This window comes from Pipra filicauda, unplaced genomic scaffold (genome assembly GCF_003945595.2).
Source record: "Pipra filicauda isolate LSUMZ 115617 unplaced genomic scaffold, ASM394559v2 scaffold87_size3191425_pilon, whole genome shotgun sequence".
In the NCBI taxonomy this organism is placed as follows: domain Eukaryota; kingdom Metazoa; phylum Chordata; class Aves; order Passeriformes; family Pipridae; genus Pipra; species Pipra filicauda.
This window is the reverse complement of record NW_024105064.1, coordinates 527283-548243: the sequence shown is the minus strand read 5'-3', so window position 1 is coordinate 548243 and position 20961 is coordinate 527283. Positions and strand designations below refer to the sequence as shown.

The 20961-nt window shown below is 48.0% G+C and overlaps 2 long non-coding RNA genes across 3 annotated transcripts; both read right to left on the bottom strand.

Moving 5' to 3' along the window:
- Positions 1–44: 44 nt before the first annotated feature.
- LOC113991987 lies at positions 45–5399 on the bottom strand. Its single transcript, XR_003542120.2, has 3 exons — positions 596–5399; positions 420–473; positions 45–322 (listed from the first exon to the last, which is right to left on the bottom strand). It is a non-coding gene; the product is annotated as an uncharacterized LOC113991987 (long non-coding RNA).
- Positions 5400–7817: 2418 nt separating this feature from the next.
- Positions 7818–16392, bottom strand: LOC113991986. Of its 2 annotated transcripts, XR_005567085.1 has the most exons (6): positions 16285–16392; positions 13683–13779; positions 12089–12225; positions 8856–8951; positions 8042–8147; positions 7818–7896 (listed from the first exon to the last, which is right to left on the bottom strand). It is a non-coding gene; the product is annotated as an uncharacterized LOC113991986 (long non-coding RNA). The 2 variants fall into 2 exon arrangements; XR_003542119.2 differs by lacking the exon at positions 12089–12225.
- Between the last annotated feature and the right edge of the window lie 4569 nt (positions 16393–20961).

Genomic DNA, 20961 nt, shown 5'->3' with positions numbered 1-20961 from the left:
GCCCGGCCCCCCCGCTCTCCCCTGGATCCCCAGGGAATCCCCGGGGACGGCGCCGGGAGCCGCGCACGGCGGAGCGCTGGGAGCGAAGCGGCTGCGGCCCCGCGGCACAGAAAACCCTCCGTTCTCCAAATTAAAAAACCCCGCCGCGACAGGACGGGTCAGAAACAAACGCCTGTTCTACTCTCGTTTCCTTATCTTTACTGTTGACTCCTTACTTTTGCTGTCGGGACCTTCTTCCGCCAGGACAGCGCACAGTTCGCCTGCCCCCTTCTGAGCCAGATCTCTCGGTGTTTGCGCAGATATACGAACACTCGGGGGCACACTGGAAAAACACGTTCAGATGTCCAGAAAAAAGGTTTATCAGAGCAGCAACACACACCACCGGTCCCTCAGCCTCCCCAGGTGACACCAGTGTTTACCTCCACCTTCCACATTCCAGCACTAATTCGCAGCATCCTGCTCCATCCTGCAACCTGCGGGGTGGAAAAGACTCAGGAGACACAACAGAGCGTTCACTCCCGTGTTAAACGGATTTTACGGTTCTGTCGATAAGAAAGAGCTTTCCCCCACCCCGCCTCCCCTTCAAAGAACTCACAGGTTGAAAGCATGTCCTTGTTTGCCTGATCCTTCACTGGCTTCCACACAGACAGCTCGTGCTTTACACCTTTGATGTAGATGTGCTCCATTTTCAAAGGGCGTTGCTGTCTCAGGTGTCTTGTTCTCTCAAACAGTTTAATCATTTCCCAGCCGTGAAGGATCCCTGCTGAACTCAGTCTTTAACAGGGTTTACTGGGACCTGTAAAACCAGCTGTCCCCACTCAAGCTTCTCCCAGCACCCCGAAGCCACCTAACACACCCCAGAAAACACACCTGATGGAAACACCTTAAAAAACCCACAAACGATTTCATGTCTTCATGTCACTTTTGGCCACGGTGTCCTTTCAGTTTTACATTCCCATCTTCCAAATCAAGAGTTCTCAACATTTTAAATCACTCCTTTCGACCAGTTTTGTATTTAAAACACACCGTTTTACAATCCAGTAACTTTTTCAGGGTAACTAATATGCTTTTGCACCATTAAAATTTTACTGGAAAATACATAATTCCACTTCTTAAAAATTAACCCCACACTCCCCTCAGATGTATAAGAGGGCCACCACTGCTTACATGTTTTTCCAAGAGCGGGTTTTTCCACTGCAGCAATTTCTTCTTCCCCTGCTCTGCTGCACAGCTGCACTCAAACCTGCAGCTCCACTGCCTCCTTAAGTTTTTTATTACCTTCATCTGGTTTTGACATGCAAGTTCAAATCCAATTTTCTAATGAATCCTGGAAGTCCTGGGGGACACATCAGTTTGGCAGGATGAGCCTTCACACCCACTCTGCCAGTTCACAAAGAGCTTCTGGGTAACACCCAGCCCTGCCTGCCTTGGGTTGGGTGCCAGTGCTGAATGAAGCCTTTAGAGCTTTTTATCAGGTTGATTTAAATCAGTTTTGCCACAGTACAAAAAAGGGGGGCACGAGGGTCAGGACCACAGAGCACCTCACAAATAGACCATCTGACACTTGCCTTCCCTGTGCCACCCAAAGACAATCCTGCTGCTCCAGAGGCACCTCCAGGGACAAGGTACACCAACACCTTTCCGAGAAGCTTCTGGATAGAACTTCAGAGCCTCTTAAAACTCTCTTCACTAAGTCCCCAGCTACATCCAGGCCTGGTGTGCTGCTCCTTGGTCACCTCAGGGCATCAGTCAGTTGTTCTGTTTAAAATTCCTTCCTCTGGAAACAAGATTGTCTTTCAACTTACCTTTTTTTGCCCTTTATTACCACTCAGTTAAACTTCAGCCGAGCAGGCTTTCACTTTTAGGAGTTTATTTTGGAGCCTGATGCCCTCTGCATGTTCTTCATAGGAAAAGGAAGTTGCAGCAACTTGCATTTCCCCTGAACACAGTTTGACACTAATAGCTTTTTTTAACTTATCATTATTCCAGCCTTTCTTTAGCTACCATCTGACCCACCCAAAAAAACCCACGAGACAAAGCTTTGTCAAGGCTGCATTCCCAGTTGTTGTTCTTACACATTCTTGGCTTCTTCCTTGTTGTTTGGTTTCCCCTTTCCCCAATTTTTATAGCACAAGACACTCCCCTGACTATCACAAACATCCAGACAAACCACATTATCAAACACGCTGGCTTTTGAGTGTTGCTTTTGAGTGTTGGATGTGGCTCCATAACACAGCTTAATTAGGCCTTGCCAGAGAGTGAATCAAAATAAATCCAGAATTTGCATTTCCCTGGGGCTGTAATTCAGATACTCCCTTCTCCTCTCTTTTAAAAAACAGTCTGTTGGGTCGTCAGATGTTGCAGAAATAAACAAATGTATCTTTGTCTTAGCAATCAGAAATAGGATGGGCAGAGGATTTTCTGCTGGGTCTCCCCCTGTTCTCTAAAATAGGAATATGGTAAGTTTACACACAGAAATCACCACTCAGCAGCAGGGCACCCACAAAGAGTTTGTGCTTTAAAACTGAGTAATAAAAGGCAAATAACTTCTTACTAAGGATTCCCAGCACCTTTCATTTTCTTGGCATCTCCACATCCAAGCCATCCAGCATCTCTGTGGCATTCCTGGCATTTTGATGTTACCTTCCAGCTGCAGGGGAGCAGTGCAGCTGTCTCTGCCCAAACACACGTTCCTACCTTCCCTCCCAAGGAATCTGCAGTTGTCCAGAACAGAAATATTTGGAAACTGCCCAAAGACACATGTCAACTCAAAGGCAGCATTGTCTGTAGCTCAGAAGTAGAAAAAAATCCAAGCAAGTAGCTTGTAATAAAGCAACAGACACAATGAAAAATCTCCTTTGAGAACTTTGCTTTCAGATGGTTTTTAAGGCACAGGGAGGTGAAGCAACCTGGTCTTTGGTGAAAAGACAAAAAAAAAATCTTTTTTCCTGACTTGAATTCATCTCACCAGCCACTCAAAGAGCTTTCTGACACACAGGCTACACTCTGCATCTTATGAGGCACTGGTTGAGCTGTAACTGCATAAATTTACCTCCACTGTGAGACAAAATGTACTGACATAACCTTTAAATTTTTATTACTTTTTTTTTTTAAACCAGCTTCGACGAGAAGTTTTTGCTCTGCCCCTGCAGCTGGTAGGAAGCTGGGCTGAGACAGTTCCCCATTAACTGGGAACCTGGTCATATGCCTTAGGACTTTTAAGTGATTATTAGGAGCTGAGACCCCACAGCACCCCTGCACATCACAGACAAAGGCCTGCTTTCACAGCACTGGGAAATCTCCTGGATTTAGTGCAGGATCAGTGAGACAGCTTTTATCAGAGATAAAGACACTCCACGGAAAAAGCACGTGAGCAGAAGTTCTGCTCTTGCTCTGTTTTACTCCCCTGAAATGCTCAAAGGCCAACTCTGGGCTCACCAGGGAGAGGAGCCTGAGCTTCTCCTGAACCATCAAGACACCATTTCCCAGCCCAGCCCAGAGCACACACGTGTGAGGAAGAAAAGAGACTTTGCACCACTTACAGCTGTTTGTTTCTGACATTTAAGCCAAGAAAGAATCTGAGTTCCCTTCACCACATCCACTTTAGGGCCACAGATAGGATAACACCCCCTGACTGCAAGTGGCAGCTCCCAGCACCCCCAGCAGCCTCTCTACCCACAAGAGGTCACTGCTGGTCCAGGCAGGAGTGTTTTCTCCCATCACCACTGTCCTGATCTGACAAGCTCTTCATAAAGGCTCTGACACCAACCAGCACATGGACCTTGGTCACCTTTTCCCATCCTTGCCCACAGCTTAGACAGTACTTTCAAGTAGGAGCCTGGAAAAAAATGGGTTGAGTCCAGTTTCACTGCACACACACACACACAAAAGTAGATGAGTACTGAAATAACCAGAACTCTTCAATGCTTTAGTTTTCAAACCACCCCACAGCTCATTCCAACCCAGGAAGCCAATACAGCTGTTTCTTGTACTCATCAGCTTCTCAGGGCTCAGCCTGGGAGCAATTAGACACCCAACTCCCACCCTCCTGAGAGGGATGCAAAGTTAAAGGCACCCTGCACAACCTGCCCCTGACACAGACCCCAGGCAGGGCACTGGGCAGGGGTGAGAACACCTGGCCAAGAGTTAAACCTGAGTCTGGAAAGAGAAACCTCACTCTGGAACTGTAAAACCATAAAGAAAAAAAAAAAAAAGCCAGCCAACAGTTTTACCAGCACCTGAGCTCTTCATTTCCAGGAGAATGGGACCATTTTTCTAAGTCATCACCTGATCCTTGGGTTCACTGCATCAGCTGAAAGGAAAGCCAGGGAAGCATAGTTGAGAGAAGGTTTCTGAGAGAGGTGAAAATCCTCATGCTTGTCCTTTGTTGCTTTTTCTAGCATGTGACAAAAAAAACCCCTACATTTCTAGCAGTCCTGGCACAGATTAGGGACCTAATCCTTGACTTCATTAACCCCATCTGTTCCATTTTTGGACAGACACTGACACAGCCAGCTTTTGACACAGCATTGCTGAGAGCCATCGAGGGCTGCTCAAAAAATTCCAGAGTGATCACTCAGGGCCTTCACAACAGCCTCTCATCAGCTGCCCCCTCCAGACAACAGCCTTCCTCACACAGATTTAGAAGGGTCAAGTAAAAAAACCCACGAGGAAATACATTCCCTACATGTCTACCAAGAACACTAAGCAACAAGTCAGTGGAAAAGGTGCAGACATCACACCCAACCTCAACACCAACAGCTCCCACTCTCCCTGCAGGGACCAGATGGGTCACACAACAACAGTCACCGTGGGTACAAACACCACCCAAGGTGCCCTCATGCCATGACACCAACTGAAAATAACTTTAGCTAGTTTTAACTCATTCCAAGCCCTCTGGGATTAGCAAATGCTGCATGAAGACCAAATACCCCGACTTTCTCTGCTGCTGCTGCTACTTGCAGGTTAAGACCCCCCTTCTCCTGCTTCCCACCCCTCTGCTGTTCAGCAGTACCAGGGCTGTGCCCTCCAAGCTGCTGCCAGGGCCTGAGTACTAAGTTGGGCATGTTCACTGCTGCTCCAGCCTGGCTCCTTGGGATTCCTTGGAGGCTGAAACACTCAGTCCCCTTGAACCAGACCAACAAGCACAGCTGTTGGAGCAGCACATTTTCAACTGTTGGCAGGCTCAGTGTGGGGACACAGGAGTGGCCCCGAGGCAAACATGACCCTGTAAAAACCTGCTGGATCGGGATGACTCGGGATTTGCTCCAGTCTTTCCTTTCCCATCTCCAGCAAACCCCAGAGCAGAGTGTTTGGACACAACTGCTGGAGCAGGAGACCCTCATCACCTACTGCAGAGCACTACACTGCATCCCTCCAGCAAGCAGAGATGCTTAGTCATGTTAAACATAAAAATGTGTAGTCAGGCTGCAGAGATGGCACAAGAATTCAAACCAGCAGCTCTCCAAAAAAAAAAAAAAGGCAAATAAAAAAGCCACCAGCAATGAGAATTTTTTGCAGGCAGAATGTAATTAGTTACAGTGCTGGAATGAAGCCAGTGACAATCAATGGATTAAAGGATGCTCCAAGTGTTGTGATAGGTTTTAATTTCAAATTTAAATTAGGGGATTAACACGGGATATTCCTTCATGCCGTGGCTGAGTGGAGAAAAATGAAGGTATTGCTATTGTGCATTCATAATGAAACAGAGCATGCCATGAACAAGCAAAAGATATTGCATTTCAGAGCTGGTCGTAAGGTCACCCAGCTCAGACCCAAGCATGGAAAGGTGGGTGGCACTTTGGGAAAGGGCACTAGAAAGGGGATTTACACAGAATACAAAGGGGCTGTCTCTGCAGTGATCTCTGTGGCAACCTCTCAATGCTAATTTCCTACCACTGTCATTATTTATAGTAGAAATGTATGGACTGCAACTCTTATAGTTAATAGTCAGAAAATAGGCCCGACTGTAGGATATCTGGGGTGCAATTTTTACTGTAAATTATAATTAATAGTCAGAAAATAGGCCTGACTGTAGGATTTCTGGGGTGCAATTTTTACTGTAAATTGACCTGGAGGTGCACACTTTGCAGCAGGGAGGGCTGCCTCCAGCCTGTGGTTTTAACACAGATGAGGCAGGAATATAAAAGCTAATAATGAGAGCCTCAAGGAGGGAGTCATGATGCAGATCAGCTTCCCTGGTTACTGAGCTTAAAGCCTCACTCAGGTTATTTCACACAAGTTCTTTGGAGCAGATGGAGAGCAAAGCAGCAAACAGACAATTTTACTGAAGGGAAAGGGTGTAACAGCCCAGGAGACTGTTCCTTCCATTGACACAACATCTACAGTCCAGAACCCAAACACGACCCCGAAAAGGGGTTTTAAAACACTTCTCACCCTTTGCCAAGCTCTGTACAGGAAACTCAGAGAGCAGAACATTCTCTTATAACCTGGAACTCAAACTCACTGACTTCATTAACACAGATGAAGTTGCTCAGCAGTCACATGGTGAGACAGGTCAAGCCCCACATGTTTGTCACCCCAACCACATTCCAGTGATTGCATCAGTTCCAGTCAGCCAACACCCAGCTCAGACTCAAGCCCAGAGCAGTGTCAAGTTGGGAAAGGGCACTAGAAAGAGCATTTCCACATAATACACGATGGCATTTTCTGCAGTGATCTTCATGGCAGTCTACCAAGGATTTTTTTTTTAGCCATTCTCATTCCCTATAACAACCCACCCTCTTTCTTCCCACAAAAAGCCTGGAACTGATGGTCACAGTGAGAGACAGGGACAAGGCAAAAGCAGCTTGGTTGGTCTAAATGAAATGTAAGCTCTTATTCTCCATGTGATTGCTGAAAATTTAACAAGATGTAGGCAAGGCCTTTCCTTCTCCCAGTGTTGGGAGGCTCTTGCACAGTGCAGGTTTGCCCTTTGCATAAATCCTCCTTGCCTCCCTCTTACCCAGACAAAGTAAGAAGTCGCGTCTCATTTTGTGTAATTAAACCCTGATTCTTTCCCAGAAAAATCAGCTGAGTTTTTGGGTGCCTGACCCCCCTGTATTTGCAGTGCAAGCTGCTGACCAGCACCCAGGAGAAACAGTGACCACAGGGGACTTGCTCCCAGGGCTGGTTCAAAGCCGAGTTAACTCGTCTGAGTTTGGGTTCAGATGGATTCTTCCTATTCCCCCAGTGCCTAGTGCTGCATTTTGCAGTGTTACCAACCACAGCTGGCACTTCACACGTTTTACACCCAGGAACAGGCGCGTGGGAAGGACAAAGAAAGAACAAAACTTGCAACACACTCATCTCCTCTCCCCTTCGTCTCCTCTCCGCCGCGGCGACGTCGAACGTCCCGTGGCACTGCTCACATCAGCTTCTGCTCCCTCAGCACCCCGAGCTCCAGCTCAGCACAGAACCCCTGGGCAGCATCCCAGCCTGGATCCCCATCCACCTGGAGCCAGGGAGGTGAGGCAGGCCCAACAATGTGCAGCACTTCTAGGGCAGTATACTTGCTGATTGCTTCCTTGACTATTGTTCACAACAACCAGCTAAGACACTGCCAAAGAAACACTCACAGCTGGCATCACACACGGATGGCAGGTCGTTTGAACTCCTCCTCTTCTCATCTGCAGAGTCTGGGGACAAACAGAGAGTCAGTGAAGCAGCTGCAGCAGTACTGAACAAAACAGCTTTCAAGGGAGGGGAGGCTCAAACCCATAAAGTGACAGTTCCCCTGTCCCTTACCCCCAAATCTGGGTTATGGCCTTTGAGAATTACAAATATTAACAAGATAAGCCCAGCTTACTTGCCTGCAATCCATATTTATTGCAATGAGTTCCCACATTTCACACACCACCACTCGGGCAAGACAGTGGAACAAAAACCACCAAGCATCTGGAAACAGTTTAAAGACACAAACTTGTTTAAGCTGTTGGTGGGTTCACCTGACTGCACAGCTCTGTCTGGGGTCACACACATGGAATGTCAGACAGAAAGGGAACTCACTGGGAACACAAAGGAGAAAGGCACCAACACTTACCTGTACTAAAGCCATTGGACTTTCCTGTTTCACACGTGGAACAGCCTGAGAGACACAAGGAATGGTGTTATCTGGCACTCCCGCAATCCTCTGTTCCTGGAAACACCTTCAGGACAAAGCAGCTCCTTAACTCTTGCAGCACAGCCTCAAAAGCAGGTTATTGCTCCAGGGCATCTTGTGCAACACTTGAGCATAAATGTCCAACACTGCAGGACAAGGAGCTCCCTGGCTTTCACCAGCCTCTAATGTCTTTCAGTGATTCACTACATCTGTGTATTCTGAGACTTCTAAACTTCTATTCCCCCTCCTAATGCACCAGGTCACCACTCACAAACACCACAATCTGGTTTGTATTTGGACACCAAGGCAGAGAGAGCTGAGACCCCCGATTGCTTCTTGCTCTCACCCTGTTTTGCTCAGTGAAATTAAACCTCATCTTCCAACAAGTCACCAGAGCCCTGCCTTCCCTGCAGAGAAAGGCATGAGCACCATGAAAGGCAAGGATTGGACACACCTCAGACTGAAAGGCAGATGTTACAGCCCCAAACTCCTGCTACCACCAAGTCCCCAGGATGGCCAGCACTGGGGAGCAAGTTCTTACAAGAGATGTGCACTCCAAGACTGGCCTGTTGGGTTTATTGCATGCATTAAGCCATGACAAATTTCAGTGGCTTCCATCACACAGGATGGCAGTGCAGGTGATGGGAAAAGCTCATGCCCTCTGTATAACATCAAAGGAGGCTGACAAAGGTGAAATGAAGTGCTGTAACTGCACATCAAACCAACCAGCACAGCTGAGAACAGTCATACCCACCAGGTATGTGATGACAGAACAAGGGCTCCACTCCCTGTGTCCCAGGAGACAGCACCAATCAATTAACAAACCACTTCTTGACTGTACCTTTGCACCCTGAGGGAAAAAGCAAACAATTCCAAAGCATCAAAATCAAGACTTGACAACAGTACCCACCTCCTTGCCCTGCAAATGTGGCCCACTCTGGAACGGAGCTGTCTTGTTTGAACAATGACCTAATCATCCCTCCAACATTTCCCACCAGGATCAGAACAAACCAGACTATCTCAAAGGCAATTAACAGGTCAGGGACAAGCACAGCTATAGGAGAGCAAAACAATCTGGTACAGAAGAGGAAGATACTGCTTCATCTTTCATCCTCCTCGGGGGACACACAGGACTGCAGAATTTGGAAACCATAAAACTTTCCTTTGAGCCACTAAAAATCAAGCACCACAGGGCCAGAAAAAGATGTGGGGCAATAGAGATGGGGTATTTTCCCCACAAATAAGAAATTCCCAAGCCTCTTCCACAGATGTGAATGGGATTTACCATCAGCCCAAACGAGCTGGCAGCCAGGCAAGGATCCTTCAAGTTTTACAAGCCCAGTTTGAAAACTCTGCAGCAAAAGCCAAGGGACAGAAGAGCTTCCCCTCTGCAGAGAGCTGGAACCACTGACCTGACTAAGTTGGTTCTTATGTCTAAATGGTCAGAAGCTCTATTTCCATGGATGATTAACTTGGGAACATGCACATGGAGTTGAGTTTTCCAGTTAAGGGCTCAGTTTGCCCCAAAAAGGCAACTTTCCCTTTAGATAAAAGATAACTCGTGACCTGTTTCACTTCACTTTGACTGTTGAGGTGCTTTACCTGCAGAGAGGTGTCCCAGCCTGCACAAATCCCACCAACTCACCCCAATCTTGTGCTGGGTTAAGGGGCTGGATGCCAAACCTGAGCTAAATCTCACAGAATGGGTGACAAAGCAGCAGGAAAAAGCTGCTTGGTGGATCATGTAACAGCCCAAGGAATCAGCCTGTGAAGAAATCACCACTGTAAAACAACAAGCTGAGGGGTGTGGAAGGTGGAAATACTCTCCTGTTACAGAAATACTGCATTCCAAGGAAGGTAAAAAACCCTTGTCAGGTGAGATCAGCAGCAGTCACTTCATCAGCACTGAACTATGTGATACCACAAGCTTCATTTAATTAATCACATTTATTTCAGGTTCATTCCCAGCACTGTGTCACCCTGCTCTTGCCAACCAGTGCAGTTTTGTGCTATGACTGACCTAGTCATGAGCTGGGAACTGAAGCATTACAGAGTTTCACTAAAGATTTGAGCAATTCCTGCTGAAAGCCTGAGGTAAACAGATCCTCTGCCTCTTCAGCTAATTCCTGTCATAAGGCCAGGCAAGGTTGAATTCTCATCTGTGAAATTTGTGGATGGAAACCCAGCAACAGGAGAAAAAAGTCTGAAAGAAAAAGATGAAGCAACAGTTCTCACATTTCAGGAAGATTTAGGTTGGAAGAGACTCCTGGATATCAGCTGGTTCAACTGCCCATTCCAAACAAGGCTGACTTCAAAACTACCTCAGGATGCTCAGTATCTTTGATATGGGCTGTTTTAATCAGCCCAGTCTCTTTCTAAACCATGGAATTAGAGAGGATGTCTATCTGAGTCTAATATGCTCACTAGGATGAACTGTCACCCCAGAGAAAAATGATCTTAAACCTAAGCAATTCCATGATTCTAAACCAAACCACTAGTGGTGGTTGCAGAATGAGAACAAATTTTCTCCTTTTTCCCAAAGAAGGTGTCAGTCTTTCCTATTATGAACCTTCAGGCAGTAGAGGAAAGGTCTTGCTCCTCCAAACACAGTCAGTTTTCCTGACTTTCAACCTCACAGACAGGCTTCCCCTTTTCAGATGAGAATACATTTGATATATTCTGATTGATTTGACAGAAATCCCACGATATGTGGGATCCTGAGTTTTGGGTTAGTGTCCCCAAAAGTTTCCAGGCTAGTGCTGTACTATCCCACCTTCTGCTGCAACTCCTGCAACCTGCTGAGTCATCCAGAAGATGGTTCTGGGCCGTGACTCTTGGCAATGCTCATTAAGCACTGTTATTATCATATTTTTTCCTGCCGTTCTCTTCTCCTCCAAAGTCCCTGTAGCATCCTAATTCCCCAAATACAGGACACAAGCTGCTTAACAAACTCCTGTTTGCCTTTTCTTAATTAATCACACAGCAGAAACTTTGCTTACGAGATGAGTTGACACGTCCCCAGACAGGAAAGAGATTTACCAGTTCCTTGGTGGGAGCTGATCCCGCTGAGGTCCATCTAAATGCCCAGGTGATCCCATCTTCCTGCTCCTTGGCCTGACACAGCCCAGGGAAGGTGAGCAGAGGCTCCAGAGAGGTGCAGACACCTGCTCCAGACTCGCAGCAAACCCAGACAGTTCCGGCTTTCTGGACAGAGCCAGGACTCCTCCCCACACACACACACGGCCACCACTCCCATGGGCCAAGCTCAGGCTGGGGAGGAAATGGGACAATACCTTTGCATTGAGTCACAGGCTGCTGAAAATGAAGCAGAACTGAGAAAAGCACAGCCAGGACCAGCAACTGCCTCGCTGTGTTTCACAGAAAGCAAAAATCACCCAGGACAGGCGACAGAAGGACAAGGGAAATGAGTCCTGTGTGACCATTTCTACCTTTAGGACCTGCATTCCAAACCTGGCTGGTTTCCAGCTGGTCCCTCAGCTCAGAGGGCAACAGGCTGCCCTGTCTTACTGCAGGTGACAGGAGAAAAAAGCAGCAGCAGTTTTGTAGCCTCTGGGGTGATATTGCTGATGGAAGCCAGATCTGCCCCCAGTAGCCTCTTCCCACAAACTTTCCTGTGCTCTGAGAAGCTCAAAAGCTCTCAGATACAAGAGGGAACACCCAGGAAGGAGCTCAGGTTGTGCCATTACCCAAGATCTGCAGGACAGCTGTGTCAGTCACTCCAGCACCTACTCCAGGAAATACAGGCACAAAAGACATGGTCCAGTTAAAGATACTGTGAGGAAAATCTAGAGCAACAGTCTCCTCCCACCCCTTGAAAGGCATCATATCGAAAATCTATCAGCTCTCACCCAAGTGAATCCTCATTTGGGATCTCACTGAGCCTGACTAATATCACTGGCTTAGGCAATATTAAACCCCCACATCCAAACAAGATGAAGCCATGGAATCAATACAAACATCACTTACTGAATTTCTCCATGTGCCCTGCTGGGAGGATGCTCACACAGCACACCAGACTTGGGCCTTCTCCCACAGCAGAGTTGAACAATTCGTTCTTTGCCAGATTCAGGGCAACTTCTTCCCTTCTTTTAGATTTCCTTTTCCTTTTTGCACGAAGACAAAGAAAAAAAGCCCTCTGCTTTCTGCACTCGAGGAAATTCTGCTCTTCCCTTTGCAGCAACAACGAGTAACAGAGCTTTCATTGCCTTTTTCCACCCCGTTCTCCCTAGTGAGAGCAGAGATGTCCAGCAGGAACATCTTAAACTTGGACTGCAAGCTCTTTACAGCAGCCCAGTCTCAGTGGCCAGAAGAACACCTGCACTTGTGTTACCCACTGTTGTAGTTCACACATCAAACTTGCTGCATGTTACCCCTTTCCTCTGCACAATTCCCTCCCCATACCTTATCTAACTGAAATAAAACACACAGACTGAACCCAAAGGTTTAAGCAGAAGCCAAAATGTTCTGTTAAACCTGCTCTGTGGTCATTTGTCAAATACCATAAACACCAGTTCTCCCCCTACAGCACCTAGAGAGGGTCTTTCAGGAATTGCCATTTTGGAGCTTGCACAAACAGCTCACAGCTCTACCAGCAGCTGAGTCAGTGCCATGAATTTCTGTGTAGAATTGCCTCAGACAAAATTACTTCCCAGCAAGGAGTTGTGCAGTGAAGCCTGGTGATGGCCCCATCCAAGGCTGCGGTGCTGCCAGAGCTCCTGGAAGCAGGGCTGCCCCTTTTCCCAGCCAGCTCCACTCTGCAGCAGCCAGTGCAAGCTGAGGACACCAGACTCAGGGATTCTGCTGATTCAGTACCTTGGGAGAGGCCTGGGCAGAGTCCAGGGCATTGCAGAGCTGGGAGGACTGAGCCACACGTCAGCCCGTGACTCATTAGCCCGGCAATGCGCAGGAATTACTCATCGATCATAAACCCAGCAGAGCTGCAAGGAGCCTCATCCCTGCTCCAGCCCCTCAGGCCAAACAGAAACCTGTGGGTTTACAGCCTAGGTAAAGCTGAGAAAGACAACTTTGTCCAACTCAAGAAGTTCCCAACCTGGCCCCCCAGGTGAGGCTGCTGGGACAGAAGATGCTGCCGGGCTGATCCAGAGCAGAGATTTTATGGTCACAGCAGTTCTGTCCTTTCTTCCCTGTTCATCTCAGGCTCCTCCTCCATCAGGGCTTTGAAGGAGCTTTATAGAACCTCCTTCAGGACATGCCTCTCTCCTTCTTTTCCAAGGCCAGACCCACTCATTTGTACATTTGTTACCCTCGGATGCTCCCCAAAAGTGCATCTTCCTCCCCAGCCTGCCATGGGCTGTACCTACTTACACAACAGAAGGGGCTGTCATGCCTTGTAAGATGCATTTGATGAGTTCATCACGAGGGCACTGCAATATTCTAGACAAGGTCAGGGTCTTGCACATCAGCTGCTTCCCTTGTGCAGGGCTATAACAGCAGACACCCATCACTGGGGAGAACATTTACAGAAAGGCTCCAGAGAAAAGGTTCAAACTCCATTTTCAGTAGTATAAAGTTGGTTTTTTTAAACTCTAATTCATCTTACCAAAGCCTTGGCTTGTCCACTGGGTGCAGGATTCTTGTTTCAGGGAGAAGGCAGCTTCAGACAGGCTGGGCATAGGTTGGATGCCTGGTCACTTCTCCTACAATACAGTCAGATGAAAACAAACAAAAAAAAATACATAAAAAAGTGAAAACTTGACTTCGAGTCCCACAGTTGTAATAAGCCCCTTCAGCTGAGCCTCTCTCTGGAAACAAAACAATGGCTCATGTGTTATTAACTTCTCTCCATTTGCATTAAGAGATGATCTGTACCAGTCACTGCAAGATTACTGGTGTTTTACCTTCAGAACACAGGGAAGCACAGAGTGCCCTACAAAAGGGACTAATAAGTTTCATTGTATACCCAAAATATTTTTTTTTGTGTGTGCCTCAGTTTTCGGAAGCTGCTTAAAATAGGTCAATGAACTTTCCCAGGGCACAAAACCCAGTGTGAGACGACCAGACAGAAGTGTGGCCACCAGAACTGCCTGTACTCAGCATCCTTGGGTTGGGTGCAGAGGGCAGGAAGTGGAAGAGAAGGAAAAAAGGAGCCTCATTATGGAAGAATCCTTTGCCCCTCTTGCCCTGTTTGGAATTCAGGCTGAGCAGGTCATTTCACAGAACCCACGACTGCACTGTGCCCAAGGCTTTGCTGCACTCCTCTGGAGCAGAGCCCTGGATGCAACCCCATGCACGAGGTACATGATTCTGGCAGGGGCTGATTTTTCAGGGAATAGAAGAGCTGCAGTGTGCCCAGTGTGCCCACTGGAGCTGCCAGTGGGACAGGGTTAAAGCCCAGCCTGAAACTCCCTGCAGATGTGTGCAAATGGGAATTCATGCACCAACAGAGAGCCTTGCTGGAATGGTGCAGCTCAAACATTACTGGCTGCAAAACCATCAGTGGTAGATGCAAAGTATTCACTAGAAGAGAGCAGAATTCATCAGAACCAAATATTACATCTTTACTTTCAGGTCCTAGAAAAAAAAAAATCCCTTAAAACGTCTCTAGTCTACCAAACTAAACCAAAAAAGCACCTCACAGCACTTGAAAATTATAAAGCAAATAACAACCAAGCAAACTCACCCTCAGTATGTGGGAACTCCAAACCCCTCTGGTGTATATACAGCTAATAAAATATCAGACTGTACAGATGAGAGGTTGATTATATTAGGTTGATTTATATCTCTGATATAAAATATATTAAATTGTAATATATATATTAAATTGTATATTTAAATATATATAAATGTATATTTAATGTATGTATATTTAAATATATATAAATTAAATATATAAAATATAAATATAATAAATAACAATGCATAATAATATAGACAATATATAATGATAAAATAATATAATAAAATAAATAAAAATAATAAAATAAATATAAATAAATCGATACAAATAAATATATATTAAATTGCAATATATTAAATTGTAATTTAATATATTTTATATCAGAGGTATAAAGCATATAGGCAAAACACCCCACCCTCTGTGAGATGCACCTGAAAGGTGAGAGGGGAAATAACACCAAACCCCGAGGCTGGATCCGTGCTGCTGTTGACAATTAGCTCTGATGGACTGGTATTTACCTCTGGAATGAATCCTTGTGTCTTTTCCAGCTCTTACCCGAGGCAGCCCTAAGTCACGGAAAGGCCCCTCTGTTATGTGATGTTACAGTCACACAGATAATCCCACTGGCATTTGCAGACACCTGGAACCGCCTGCTGAGCAGGTGAGTGATGCCCAGGGCACCAGGTGCGGGTACAGCCCAGCTCCTCTCTGCCAGCGTTCAGGAACACTGAACGGGGCAGTGGGGAACAAAGCCAAACACGGCACAACAGAGCTTCCCTCCCCCGTGCGAGCGTTTGAACTGGATTATTTATCCTTCCCATTACAAAGGCAACACGTTGAGCCCGGTAACAGCCCTGGAAATAGGATGGAGAGGACAGTTTGTGCCAAGTGTGGCAGAAGAGGGGAAGAGCTGCCAGCTCTTTGCAAATAATTAAGCATCCAGCTCTGTGTTCCCCCCCCATGTAAACGCTTGACATGACAGTGAATCACAGAGCCGCTAATTCCACATCAGTTTAGGTGCCTCGTCTCCTGGATGTAGCAGCCAGACGAGCAACTCCTCCGGATCCCTGACTGCTCCTGGGGCATCCTCAGCTCTCCCCGAGCGGCTGCAGCACGTTCGGATGTGACCGCACGGCTGCTTTCTGGGTGCTGTGACCTCCTGGGATCCCTCAAAAACGAGACGTTCACCAGCACCCCCGACTCTAAAGTGCATTTGTGTACGAAGGGCTTGAAGGAAGGGGGGTTCAGAAGAGGAAAGGGGGGGGGGGGAAGAAAAAAAAGAAAAGGAAGCATTCTTTGTCCCAACATGACAGTCTGGAGGGGGCAGTTACTGTAACATTCCCCTACATGATTTCAAGACCTCTAAAAGCCTACCCGAGGTGTACATCTGCACAGACCACCACCACCCTCCAGAGCCCCCCAGACACCCCCAGGCTCTGCAGGAAGCTGGCAGGGGGTGTAAAATGGGCAGATACACACAGGACACGTGCAGGCAGGAGGGCAAACACACACAGGCTGCGCTTACCTGGGCACGGGCAGGGTCACAGAGGCTCCAGGTCAGCAGGTTCTGCCGGGGGCTCTCAAGGGGGATCCAAAGCAGCTGCAAACCGCAGAGGCAGATCCTCCCTGATCCGCTCCGATCCCTGGGATCGCAAAGACAAAGGCAGGCTCAGGCCTGAACAAGCCCAGACAAGCCCAGATAAAGCCTCTTCCTGAGCCTGCCCGGTCAGAGGCAAAGCCAGCCCTCCGGGTGTCACAGCGAGGTACCTCCTGCAGCCCGGGGAGAGCCCAGCACACATCGGCCCGTGACACAGGACCCAATTCCTGCCGCTACAACATCACTGATTCCAGGGAAGCTGAAACACGGGAGTGCTGCAACTTCTGCAGGCTTGTGCCAGGGCTGAACTGAACCCACTCCACTGAAAGAGCCCACTCCAGGAAGAATGTGGGATTTCTCCGGGATCCTTCCTGGCAAAGGAACGTAACGCACAGCTTTGCAATCCCACCAGAGGCTTCAGGGAGTGGAAAAAGGGAGCTGGGAGCCCAGAGCCACAGGGCAGCGAGGACAGCGGAGCCCCGGGGCTGCAGGACCCGGGTGTGGAATGCACACCCCAAACTCACCCCCCAAACTCACCCCCCAAACTCACCCCCCAAACTCACCCCACGGGCTCTGGGGGATGGATTTCCTCCTGCAGCCTGAGGACACCCCATCTCCCAGATCCACTCCCCCCAACACTTATTGCTACAAATAGCAGGTTGGACAAGGTGCCTTCGCCTCCCTCCTCATCCTCCAGAGAAGCCCTTGGTGTGCACACAGCTAATTAATAACGAGCCCTTCAGAGGCAGAGCTGCAGCAGCCTCCTCCCTGCACACAATGCAGATATTTTTCCTCTCCTTTGTAATCAGTGAGTGGTCACATTTACTTTTCTTAAGGAAGCTGCAGGGCCAGATTCAGATTTCAGCACAGCACCAGTGGGTGACTCCATGATCACCTCCAGGTACCCTTGCTTCCCACCCATCACGTGAAGATGCAGCTGGGGGAAGAAGAGGGTCTCAGGATTCGTGGTGTGACAGGGGTGAGTAGGATATCCAACAGCTCCAAAGCATTCTTTTTTTTAAAAAAAATAAAAAAGCATTTCTACAAACTTATTTTAAGAATAAACTAGCCTTATGCACAGACTTCCCCGAGCTTGAACTACGAGGGGATGAGTCCTTCGCTCCCTTCATCCCATGTGGGAAGGATGAAGAGCAGAGTCCTCCTGGAAAGGAGTGAGAGGTGTTGAACAGTGTTAACAGCAACAGGCAGCAAAAAGGGCCAATTCTGCACTTGTTCACGCAATTCATCAGGGCTCTCCCACTTCAAACTGAGGTTTCCACCTTCCTTGAACTTCTAAACTGACAGCTCGCAAATAAAACAATAAAAACCAGAAACCCCAACTTCTGAACAGCCTTTCTTTTCCATGTGAGACAGCAGAGAACCCTCTGCAGCCCAGAACATCCCACCATTTCCCCTCCCAGCACCCTTCACAACTCCCACCCCTTAATGTAAACCTTAATAGAGTTTAACACCAAGTTTCCACTGCACCCACCAAGGGAAAAAGAGTGTTCCCACATAATGTGGAGGAAAACAGCAATTTCAGTGTCTCTAAGTTCCCAGCTCCTCCTCATCCATTCCAACTTTGTCCCCTCCATGGTACCACTCTGGAGGTAGATTCGTGTACACTCATGCAAACTATCAAACAAGTCACTAATATATGACTTCTCTCCCCTCAAAAACCATCATTTAAATATATAAATGACGAAATTCTTGATAAACATGAGGGGAAAAAAAAAAATCAGGCTTTGCCCAAAGTCCATGTTTCCAAACCTCCTTTGTAAGGGCAGACAAGCTGAGGACTTTGCATCTGTGCACCTGGAATGAGCAGAGGATCCAGGTACCTTAATTACAGCAAAGTGGCCTGGTAAGAGTGAACAGAAATATTGTCTGCACAACACCAGTTCCTGTGTTTATGGTTGTATTTATGACATCAATGGCTTGGTGCCTGCTCAACAGGCCCTTTCACTTTGTGTGATGAGTGTTTCTCAGAGGCCAAGTAAAAGCTGGCTGAAGCATAGCCCGAGGTCTTCACACAAACCTGACAAACCTCAATAACCTGTTTTGCATCTTCCACTGCAGAAGCAGCTCGGGTGGCACCCAAGTTGGGAAACTTGAGCAGCAAGTGAGTGTGGAGGGCATCCAACTGCAGTGCCATATGTTTGAACGAGTTCCCCGAGCTGAGCTGGGAGCAGTGCCACGCTCCAGCAGGGCTGGATTCACTGGCTGTGTGTGCAGGCTCACAGCCTGTGTTAACAGGAGTTAACACCACAAATACCAGCTCACACTGAGGGAATATTTGCCTCCATCTCAGCAGCCACAGTCTAAGAGCACAGAGGCACATTTCACCTACTGACTCATCTTGAAACAACACCACTTGGTGTCTAAGCCTGTCATTGCTCCCCTCCTGCAGCTGGCTCTCTGCTGAAGCTTTTACTTGCAGCAACGAGATGGACAAGGGCTGGTGACTAAGACACATTAACCAGGTGGAACTTGAACATCAGCACAGGAGAAGTTCTCAGGCTGCTAGAGGAACATGAGCTGTCATGAACTCAATGACTTGAAAACTCAAATACAGGCCCAGCTCTCCTCAGCTCCTCTGCAGAAACCTTCTCCCTCCACTGTCATCTGGCTGCAGACAGACATGCCTGTACAAGCACACTTTGTAGAGGCTAATTACAGCTAATGAGATGGGCACACAGTCTCTTTGGTTGCATAGGTGTAAGCACAGAGCAGCATCAGTGAGCTCCAGCACCACTGGCAAATGCTTTCCCCAAACACTCTGTGGGTAGAACAGCCTGTGAACATTTCCCCTTTCTGCAGAAACAGGGAACAGAAGCAGAGCAAGCAGCATGAGGAACTGAACTAATTCAAGCACAGAGCAAGGGGTGATGTTCCAGACAGCTGAGTGTGTTCCCAGCAACACTGAAACATCCGACTGCTCAAACTCAAGTGCCTCCTTCACTCTGATAGTCTGGTCTTGCTCAGACATGTACTAGCTTCAAGATGAGGATTTTTGATTCTTAGGGAAGATTCTCCCTCCCTCCTGATCAGATAGAAGTGGGTACAAGGACACACCCCAGCCCCAGACCTTCATGCTGCACAGGAGGTGGCATCCAGCAATAGCTGCCAGGTACAGGGACAGCTCAACACATGGGCATGACTTGTCCCTGCCCTGTTAGAACAGACTTGCAGAGAGACTGAGACACACCAAAGTCCCCCGGGCTGCAACAGCCCGAAGTTGAGGCACTTTGCAGAAAAGGAATAGAGTTTGTCAGTGTAAAAACCTGTCCTGTAGTCTCAGAGGGGGGAAAAATGCCACTGAGGACATGGCAGCACGTTACTGCTCTAGGAAGCAGACAGCCCTTCAAAGAGCTGATCTCCTCCTCCTGGGCTGCATCACTCCTCCCCAGGGTCACAGTCACAGGAGCAGGGCTTGGATGGCACAGGGATTCTGCCTCTTAGCTGGTGGAACAAATGGACAGCAGCAAGCTGGAGACCCAGCTGCAGATCAGAAAAGGCAAAAGGACAAAAGAGAGATTTTTTGGACTAAGGTCATCTGAGCAAAGAGTCACAAGAAACTCAAGTCATTCAACCTGCTCCCTCAGGCTGAGTTAGGGCCAGCTACAGTCCACCAAGTTCATCCATCACCGTTTCCATCACTTTCTTAGCATTTCCATCAGGACTGGACTTATCTCCCTCGGAAAAGCAGGGTCTCCATTAATCTCTTGCATGATTTAAGAAAAGAAGATGCCTCCCAATTCACTCACTCAACTGATCTCTCCAAAGGCACACACTTGCTCTGTCAGGAATCCAGCAGGGACTGAACTAAGAATAGCACCTGAGGTGAAGGACAGAGCTTGCTGGTAGTATTAGCTGGTGCAATTACAGGTAGCAGTTCCCTGCTACTCAAGGGCTTTATCGTTGAGCAGCAAGAGAAATTAATCTTTACTTGGCGAGGTGTTGTGGGGTTTTGTTTGCTCGGTTTTAGCGACGGAGGCTGGAAGAGAGCAGAGGAGCTGAGGTTGGTGTGCTGCTGCCTCCCTCTGCTGGGAGCCAGGCAGAGGGGACACCTTGTCCTGGGAACGGGGTGGCCTGTCCTCCTCTAGCCTAGTGGGGACATCCCCCACGGGCCTCTGCAGGCACCCAGGGTGACAGGGCTGCAGCAGTAGGAGGAGCACAGATGGGAGAGTCTCCCTCAGAGCCATCTGGGAGAAGCCCATCACATTTTCCCCTGCTCGTTCACAGGTGGAGGACTAGTTCTTTGAGAATCAGCGTAAGAAAACTGGGCTTTTTGCTGGCAGCTGTTTCCTCCCCCCATCCCCAGCAGACTGCAGGTATTTTTATTTCCTTGCGTGCTTCACATCTGCAGAACAAGCAGAGTTTTCAGCAAGAGCAGGGGTCAAGTTCAGTTCCTCACACGCAGAGGTGCTCAGGGAGGGAAGGCTGTGCAGCAGCATCTGCCTTTGCACCCAGGGACAGTGCAAGGCCAGCAGAAAACTGACAGCTCTGTTCGCCTGGCCACACTTCCTCCACTGCCACTGCAACACCTTGATTCCTCCTGGAATGACAGCCAGGGAAAGAAATACTTTTCCTAATCCATCCTTC